We start from the raw sequence: 10,842 nt of genomic DNA, 5'->3' as shown, positions 1-10,842 counted from the left end.
TTGTGCAAGTGATAAGTTTTCTTGTATAAAGTTTCATATTATTTTATTTCAATAGAGTATTTTAACCGTAATCGAATGCAGATGATCATTAATACAAACAAGATAATATTTAATTCCAGAGGCAGTCCTCAGTTTGAGGTGGTTATCTAGCACGCGTTACCATTTTCATTTCAAAACCCTGCACACATACTCGATCAGTTTAACCAGGCAAACTTTATCACAAGATAGTGCTTCCTCTTATGTAATACTGTGTCACAGAGTCTAAATCATTCTAGACGGGAGCTTGGTTATACTAACGAATATGAATTTACACTTAATAAATCTAAATAACAAGTTTCAGTGACGACAAGATTTTTTTCATTAATATAATATGACACCAGATGGGAATATAGTTAAATATGTTCCCAGCATTAAGACATACAAGCAAATAACATCTCCAAATATTAAGTTAATGAATATTTATGTATATGCAGAATTTTCGGCATATGTCTGTATATCAGCCATAGAATCAATCAGCCTGATATTGCATAAAGCTGTATTGTACTATCAGTGTTCCAGTTAACTAACGACAACATATGTAACCATGTTTCTCTATCCGAAATAAAAGTCATGTTGAATTCTACAAACGACACGTTCACGAAATGACACTAAAGTAGTTTTAGATTGATGTGACAGGATATCAGATATAGTGTGCGGACGTATGCACTCGTGTGTGGTATAAGAAACATCAGACTTCCAAATAGACCTAGTGTTTGCTCTTGATGAGTTGGGTCAACGCATTTTGACATCATGTTAAAACTTGCTAGGGTAGACAATGTAACGAAGGTGTTAAAGTAAGAAGATAGCAATATAAAATGGTATATATAGAATAAACAAATGTGAAACACCTAAATGCAGCTATTTACATTAAGTTACAGTCTAGTTAGAGTTAAAATACAGTCATCTTATGCTTTGCAATTATGAACATAACATACAGTTAGTTATCGAATGAGACAGAGGGTCATATTTTCCACTATATTTAGCGACATTCCTTTGGGTAAGGTTTCATCAGAGGGTAAATATTATGAACATATGACACTGAAGGTAATATAAATACAATTAACAGAGTAACGTTGGAAATCATATATTTAAACAATTGAATTCTAATTTCAAGAAACATCACTTTAAAAAAAAAAAATTGACATATTTTTCTTATTTTCTTTTTTAGTAAGTTTGGTCGTTAGGTTATCTGCTAAATATGTACAGTTACTGACTGTGTATGATATAGATAGAAACAATATATGTGTAATAATTGACTGTGTATGATATAGACAAATGCAATATATATGTAGTAATTGACTGTGTGATATAGATAGATATGTGTAGTAATTGATTGTGTCTGATATAAATAGATATGTAGTAACTGACTGTGTGTGATATAGATAGATAGATAGATATGTAGTAATTGACTGTGTGTGATAGAGATAGATATGTGTAGTAATTGAATGTGTGTGATATAGATAGATAGATATGTAGTAATTGATTGTGTGTGATATAGATAATTATATGAAGTAACTGACTGTGTGTGATATACCAGGTAGATAGATAGATATGTAGTAATTGACTGTGTGTGATATAGATAGATATGTAGTAATTGATTGTGTGTCATATAGATAGATATGTAGTAATTGACTGTGTGTGATATAGATACATGTAGTAATTGGCTGTGTGTGATATAGATAGATAGATAGATATGTAGTAATTGATTGTGTGTGATATAGATAGATATGTAGTAATTGATTGTGTGTGATATAGATATATATGTAGTAATTGACTGTGTGTGATATAGATAGATATGTAGTAATTGACTGTGTGTGATATAGATATATATGTAGTAATTGACTGTGTGTGATATAGATAGATATGTAGTAATTGACTGTGTGTGATATAGATAGATATGTAGTTATTGACTGTGTGTGATATAGATAGATATGTAGTTATTGATTGTGTGTGATATAGATAGATGTATGTAGTAACTGACTGTGTGTGATATAGATAGATATGTAGTAATTGACTGTGTGTGATATAGATAGATGTATGTAGTAACTGACTGTGTGTGATATAGATAGATATGTAGTAATTGACTGTGTGTTATATAGATAGATGTATGTAGTAACTGACTGTGTGTGATATAGATAGATATGTAGTAACTGACTGTGTGTAGTATAGATAGATATGTAGTAATTGACTGTGTGTGATATAGATAGATATGTAGTAATTGACTGTGTGTGATATAGATAGGTATGTAGTAATTGACTGTGTGTGATATAGATAGATATGTAGTAATTGACTGTGTGTGATATAGATAGATATGTAGTTATTGACTGTGTGTGATATAGATAGATATGTAGGAACTGACTGTGTGTGATATAGATAGATATGTAGTAATTGACTGTGTGTGATATAGATAGATATGTAGTAATTGACTGTGTGTGATATAGATAGATATGTAGTAATTGACTGTGTGTGATATAGATAGATATGTAGTAATTGACTGTGTGTGATATAGATAGGTATGTAGTAATTGACTGTGTGTGATATAGATAGATATGTAGTAATTGACTGTGTGTGATATAGATAGATATGTAGTAATTGACTGTGTGTGATATAGATATATATGTAGTAACTGACTGTGTGTGATATAGATAGGTATGTAGTAATTGACTGTGTGTGATATATAGAGGTTCCCCAACGAGTGGAGGTTGTTTATCATTTTTATCCAACTCGAATTAGTAAATTTTCTAATTTTGAAAAGACACGAGCTTTAGCGAGTGTCTTTTCAAAATTAGAAAATTAACTAACGAGAGTTGGATAAAAATGATAAACAACCTTTACGTGTTGGGGAACTTGTTTATCCCATAACTCTTATTCTTCAACTGTGCCGAGTTCAAATTCTCCCAACGTAGCCATTGATACGCTGTTAGCCGCATCACTCCTTGACAGAATATAGTTCCTAAATAGAGAACTCTTAATATGTCGTTTAGAATAACGCTCGTGATAACTGTGGTATATTAGTTGCTGTTAAGGAAATTGGAATATGAAATTATACAAGAAAATAAACATTTTAAATGAATTTCATTAATACAGCACTTGCTATAAATCACTCCGCGTTACAAAGATGACACCGCGCTCCAGGTCGAAGCTACCAGCTACAAGCTTAATCACTGTCCGATTCGATAATGGGACGTTTCCTGGACTTTGCAGCAATGTAATTATTGTTAACTGTGATGTTAAAAGTCCCCCCGAAGATCTGTCCATTCAGTACACCACAAGGAAGACGCGTATCTGCAGGCTTTCCGGAGATAGAGGTGGAATGCTGGCCTACTGTCATGGCACTGGTCATGGTGGAGCTGGTGACACGTGTAGTTTCGGTATTCATTGCTGATGGGATCACAGGACAGCTAGCACTGCTGCCATAATCAGAGGACAACATATTCGAAATTGTCCGTTGTTGTTGAGAGTTCAACGTCGAATATGCGTTAATGCTTTGCACATTTTTGTGTCCGGAGATCTACAGTGGGAAAAAAATCGTGCATTAGGAAATTTGTCAGTTGATCCGAGATCTCTTTTTGAATTTAGGCCTTCCAAAAAAACTAGTGATAAAAAATAATATGGAATTGTATATTTTGTGTTTGGGATATAAATTCATAATAAAGGTAAGTGGACTGGTTTAGAAGATGGTGTTTGTTACATGTGTTTTACATTTTTAATACCTGCATGATTTGTGTAGGCGCTATACCACTGTCGTTCAACTTCTGGACAAGGTACTTCCTGGCCGAATGGTTGGTCAACCTTTTCCCAGTTTCCCCTTTTACTTTGAGGCCTATGAGAAAAGCGCATAAACTGGGTAACCATTGTGCATATTTAATAATACATTGACAATTTTAAAAATAAATATACGACAAACCGCGTGATATGAACGAAGGGAGACAACTCGTATTTATTTTTAAGTAATCATACCTGCTTTCACTGCCATCGAAGGCATGAATTTCGACAACTTGTTCACTCCCATAGGCTGGTTTTTAAACCATTTCTCCGATTTCTCGGTGTTTGTGTTTGTCGCAATGTAAAATGGCGTTTCTGGTCCACTACAGGCTGCCGGCCGATGGTTACTGTACATTTTATAATACTTTACAGGACATTTGTCAGGGTTTGTGGGTGTCGCCCATGCCCAAGGGGGGATCGCCCGAACATTCCTTGTGTTTGAACCGGGACGAGTTTTCGTCTGACGTTCATTGTATTCCAGATACTCTCGGTTGTCTGTGTCCAAACACAACTTCACGTCGCCCCATTTCATGTTGTGATGTTCAGTTACCCCGCGCATACCGAAATGAATTGTATTCAAAAACCAGACTGTCCTCAACAAGGCATCTGGTGTTTTACTACCAAGTTGATCGAATTCAAAACGGCGATCAATCTCTTCATCAGTGATTGGATCTGCACGGTGTTCTAAATTTCCTTTGCCAGAACGTTTCAATTTCTTCTGTTTGGTTTTGATAACTTCTTGAAGTTTAGAAAAAATGCTATCATTCACGATACTGTAACCATAACTTTTTTGGCGAAGATATCTATCTATACTGGCAGCGATGCCACGAACAGTGCTCGGTTCATAATCATCGCCGTCTTTTTTCTTCATATTAACAAAGAAAATGCACAGCAATTTGCACAAATCATTTGGAGGAATATGTTCAATTTGGCGACATTCCTTCAGTTGTGTTTTCAGGAAATCCGACAGATTTCTCATATCATTTTCCGTTTTCCGTGCAGTGTTTTTGTTTTGTTCTTCTTCGATAAATTTATCTACATCCAAATTGTACAGTTCCATATCAAAACCGTTATCGTTAGATAGCTCTTTAGACTCTGTGACTAAATTTGTTTTCTGTTTTGGTTGAGCGACAGCGGACGTACCAGGGACAGGGGGGTCAGATTTGGGTACATCAATCCGATATCTGCCTCCGTACATGTTTTACCGTCATCAAATTGAATATCAAAGGATTCAAACCCCAGATTATTCGACTTTTCCCGTACGACACCCTTCTTACCCATGACAGTCACTGTATCGCCAATGTTGATTACCGGCAAGTCTAAAAACGTGGCCATGTTGACGTTTTTTGATTGACAGACGACAACAAAACAACACGCGCTGGGTTAAAAGTAGTCCGGTGTCAAACGTCAGAGGTTAGCCAATCAGAACTGTTGCAGGTCAGAGTTAGCCAATCGGACGCTCTGAAAGTGGTTACACACCGCGGTGTGTAAACAAAAACAATAACACACTGCTACGATCTTTAACACGTGCCATATCAGTTGTGAAACAAGCGTAAAACATGTACGGAGGCAAGATATCGGATTGATGTACCCAAATCCGACCCCCCTGTCCCTGGTACGTCCGCTGTCGCTCAAGCAAAACAGAAAACAAATTTAGTCACAGAGTCTAAAGAGCTATCTAACGATGACGGTTCTGATATGGAACTGTACAATTTGGATGTAGATAAATTTATCGAAGAAGAACAAAACAAAAACACTGCACGGAAAACGGAAAATGATATGAGAAATCTGTCGGATTTCCTGAAAACACAACTGAAGGAATGTCGCCAAATTGAACATATTCCTCCAAATGATTTGTGCAAATTGCTGTGCATTTTCTTTGTTAATATGAAGAAAAAAGACGGCGATGATTATGAACCGAGCACTGTTCGTGGCATCGCTGCCAGTATAGATAGATATCTTCGCCAAAAAAGTTATGGTTACAGTATCGTGAATGATAGCATTTTTTCTAAACTTCAAGAAGTTATCAAAACCAAAACAGAAGAAATTGAAACGTTCTGGCAAAGGAAATTTAGAACACCGTGCAGATCCAATCACTGATGAAGAGATTGATCGCCTTTTTGAATTCGATCAACTTGGTAGTAAAACACCAGATGCCTTGTTGAGGACAGTCTGGTTTTTGAATACAATTCATTTCGGTATGCGCGGGGTAACTGAACATCACAACATGAAATGGGGCGACGTAAAGTTGTGTTTTGACACAGACAACCGCGAGTATCTGGAATACAATGAACGTCAGACGAAAACTCGTCCCGGTTCAAACACAAGGAATGTTCGGGCGATCCCCCCTTGGGCATGGGCGACACCCACAAACCCTGACAAATGTCCTGTAAAGTATTATAAAATGTACAGTAACCATCGGCCGGCAGCCTGTAGTGGACCAGAAACGCCATTTTACATTGCGACAAACACAAACACCGAGAAATCGGAGAAATGGTTTAAAAACCAGCCTATGGAAGTGAACAAGTTGTCGAAATTCATGCCTTCGATGGCAGTGAAAGCAGGTGTGATTACTTAAAAATAAATACGAGTTGTCTCCCTTCGTTCATATCACGCGGTTTGTCGTATATTTATTTTTAAAATTGTCAATGTATTATTAAATATGCACAATGGTTACCCAGTTTATGCGCTTTTCTCATAGGCCTCAAAGTAAAAGGGGAAACTGGGAAAAGGTTGACCAACCATTCGGCCAGGAAGTACCTTGTCCAGAAGTTGAACTACAGTGGTATAGCGCCTACACAAATCATGCAGGCATTAAAAATGTAAAACACATGTAACAAACACCATCTTCTAAACCAGTCCACTTACCTTTATTATGAATTTATATCCCAAACACAAAATATACAATTCCATATTATTTTTTATCACTAGTTTTTTTGGAAGGCCTAAATTCAAAAAGAGATCTCGGATCAACTGACAGATTTCCTAATGCACGATTTTTTTCCCACTGTAGATCTCCGGACACAAAAATGTGCAAAGCATTAACGCATATTCGACGTTGAACTCTCAACAACAACGGACAATTTCGAATATGTTGTCCTCTGATTATGGCAGCAGTGCTAGCTGTCCTGTGATCCCATCAGCAATGAATACCGAAACTACACGTGTCACCAGCTCCACCATGACCAGTGCCATGACAGTAGGCCAGCATTCCATCTCTATCTCCGGAAAGCCTGCAGATACGCGTCTTCCTTGTGGTGTACTGAATGGACAGATCTTCGGGGGGACTTTTAACATCACAGTTAACAATAATTACATTGCTGCAACGTCCAGGAAACGTCCCATTATCGAATCGGACAGTGATTAAGCTTGTAGCTGGTAGTTTCGACCTGGAGCGCGGTGTCATCTTTGTAACGCGGAGTGATTTATAGCAAGTGCTGTATTAATAAAATTCATTCAAAATGTTTATTTTCTTGTATAATTTCATATTCCAATTTCCTTAACAGCAACTAATATACCACAGTTATCACGAGCGTTATTCTAAACGACATATTAAGAGTTCTCTATTTAGGAACTATATTCTTCAAGGAGTGATGCGGCTAACAGCGTATCAATGGCTACGTTGGGAGAATTTGAACTCGGCACAGTTGAAGAATAAGAGTTATGGGATAAACAAGTTCCCCAACACGTGAAGGTTGTTTATCATTTTTATCCAACTCTCGTTAGTTAATTTTCTAATTTTGAAAAGACACTCGTTAAAGCTCGTGTCTTTTCAAAATTAGAAAATTAACTAACTCGAGTTGGATAAAAATGATAAACAACCTCCACTCGTTGGGGAACCTCTATATATATATGTAGTAATTGACTGTGTGTGATATAGATATATATATATATGTAATAATTGGTTGTGTGTGATATAGATAGATATGTAGTAATTGGTTGTGTGTGATATATATAGATATGTAGTAACTGACTGTGTGTGATATAAATAGATATCTAGTAATTGACTGTGTGTGATATAGATAGATATGTAGTAATTGACTGTGTGTGATATAGATAGATATGTAGTAATTGACTGTGTGTGATATAGGTAGATATGTAGTAACTGACTGTGTGTGATATAGATAGATATGTAGTAATTGACTGTGTGTGATATAGATAGGTATGTAGTAATTGGCTGTGTGTGATATAGATAGATATGTAGTAATTGACTGTGTGTGTGATGTATATAGATATGTGATTATAGATACATGTAGATATGTATTAATTGACTATGTGTGATATAGATAGATGTATGTACTAATTGAATGTGTGTGATATAGATAGATATGTAGTAACTGACTGTGTGTGATATAGATACATGTAGATATGTAGTAATTGACTATGTGTGATATAGATAGATATATATGTAGTAACTGACTGTGTGTGATATAGATACAGTAGATATGTAGTAATTGACTATGTGTGATATAGATAGATAGATATTTAGTAACTGACTGTGTGTGTTATAGATATATATGAAGTAATTGACTGTGTGTGATATAGATAGATATGTAGTAATAGGATGTGTGTGATATAGATATATATATGTAGTAATTGACTGTGTGTGATATAGGTAGATATGTAGTAATTGACTGTGTGTGATATAGATAGATATGTAGTAATTGACTGTGTGTGATATAGATAGATATGTAGTAATTGACTGTGTGTGATCAAGATAGATGTATGTAGTAACTGACTGTGTGTGATATAGATAGATATGTAGTAATTGACTGTGTGTGATATAGATAGATATGTAGTAATTGACTGTGTGTGATATAGATAGATATGTAGGTAATTGACTGTGTGTGATATAGATAGATATGTAGTAATTGACTGAGTGTGATATAGATAGATATGTAGTAATTGACTGTGTGTGATATAGATAGATATGTAGTTATTGATTGTGTGTGATATAGATAGATGTATGTAGTAACTGACTGATATAGATAGATATGTAGTAATTGACTGATATAGATAGATATGTAGTAATTGAATGTGTGCGATATAGATAGATATGAAATAACTGACTGTGTGTGATATAGATATATATGTAGTAATTGAATGTGTGTGATATAGATAGATATGTAGTAATTGACTGTGTGTGATATAGATAGATATGTAGGTAATTGAATGTGTGTGATATAGATATATATGTAGTAATTGACTGTGTGTGATATAGATATATATGTAGTAATTGACTGTGTGTGATATAGATATATATATAGTAATTGATTGTGTGTGATATAGATATATATATAGTAACTGAATGTGTTGTGATATAGGTAGATATGTAGTAATTGACTGTGTGTGATATAAGAATATATGTAGTAATTGACTGTGTGTGATATAGATATATATATAGTAACTGATTGTGTGTGATATAGATATATATATAGTAATTGACTGTGTGTGATATAGATAGATATGTAGTAATTGACTGTGTGTGATATAGATAGATATGCAGTAACTGAATGTGTGTGATATAGATAGATATGTAGTAATTGACTGTGTGTGTGATGTATATAGATATGTGATTATAGATACATGTAGATATGTATTAATTGACTATGTGTGATATAGATAGATGTATGTACTAATTGAATGTGTGTGATATAGATAGATATGTAGTAACTGACTGTGTGTGATATAGATACATGTAGATATGTAGTAATTGACTATGTGTGATATAGATAGATATATATGTAGTAACTGACTGTGTGTGATATAGATACAGTAGATATGTAGTAATAGGATGTGTGTGATATATATAGATATGTAGTAACTCACTGTGTGTGATATATATAGATATGTAGTAATTGACCCTGTGTGATATAGATAGATATATATATGTAGTAATTGACTGTGTGTGATATAGATAGATATGTAGTAATTGACTGTGTGTGATATAGATAGGTATGTAGTAATTGGCTGTGTGTGATATAGATAGATATGTAGTAATTGACTGTGTGTGTGATGTATATAGATATGTGATTATAGATACATGTAGATATGTATTAATTGACTATGTGTGATATAGATAGATGTATGTACTAATTGAATGTGTGTGATATAGATAGATATGTAGTAACTGACTGTGTGTGATATAGATACATGTAGATATGTAGTAATTGACTATGTGTGATATAGATAGATATATATGTAGTAACTGACTGTGTGTGATATAGATACAGTAGATATGTAGTAATTGACTATGTGTGATATAGATAGATAGATATTTAGTAACTGACTGTGTGTGTTATAGATATATATGAAGTAATTGACTGTGTGTGATATAGATAGATATGTAGTAATAGGATGTGTGTGATATAGATATATATATATGTAGTAATTGACTGTGTGTGATATAGGTAGATATGTAGTAATTGACTGTGTGTGATATAGATAGATATGTAGTAATTGACTGTGTGTGATATAGATAGATATGTAGTAATTGACTGTGTGTGATATAGATAGATATGTAGTAACTGACTGTGTGTGATATAGATAGATATGTAGTAATTGACTGTGTGTGATCAAGATAGATGTATGTAGTAACTGACTGTGTGTGATATAGATAGATATGTAGTAATTGACTGTGTGTGATATAGATAGATATGTAGTAATTGACTGTGTGTGATATAGATAGATATGAAGTAATTGACTGTGTGTGATATAGATAGATATGTAGTAATTGACTGAGTGTGATATAGATAGATATGTAGTAATTGACTGTGTGTGATATAGATAGATATGTAGTTATTGATTGTGTGTGATATAGATAGATGTATGTAGTAACTGACTGATATAGATAGATATGTAGTAATTGACTGATATAGATAGATATGTAGTAATTGAATGTGTGCGATATAGATAGATATGAAATAACTGACTGTGTGTGATATAGATATATATATATGTAGTAATTGAATGTGTGTGATATAGATAGATATGTAGTAATTGACTGTGTGTGATATAGATAGATATGTAGTAATTGAC

The sequence above is a fragment of the Pecten maximus genome, chromosome 12 (genome assembly GCF_902652985.1).
Source record: "Pecten maximus chromosome 12, xPecMax1.1, whole genome shotgun sequence".
NCBI classification, from domain to species: domain Eukaryota; kingdom Metazoa; phylum Mollusca; class Bivalvia; order Pectinida; family Pectinidae; genus Pecten; species Pecten maximus.
This window is presented reverse-complemented; position numbering follows the sequence as displayed.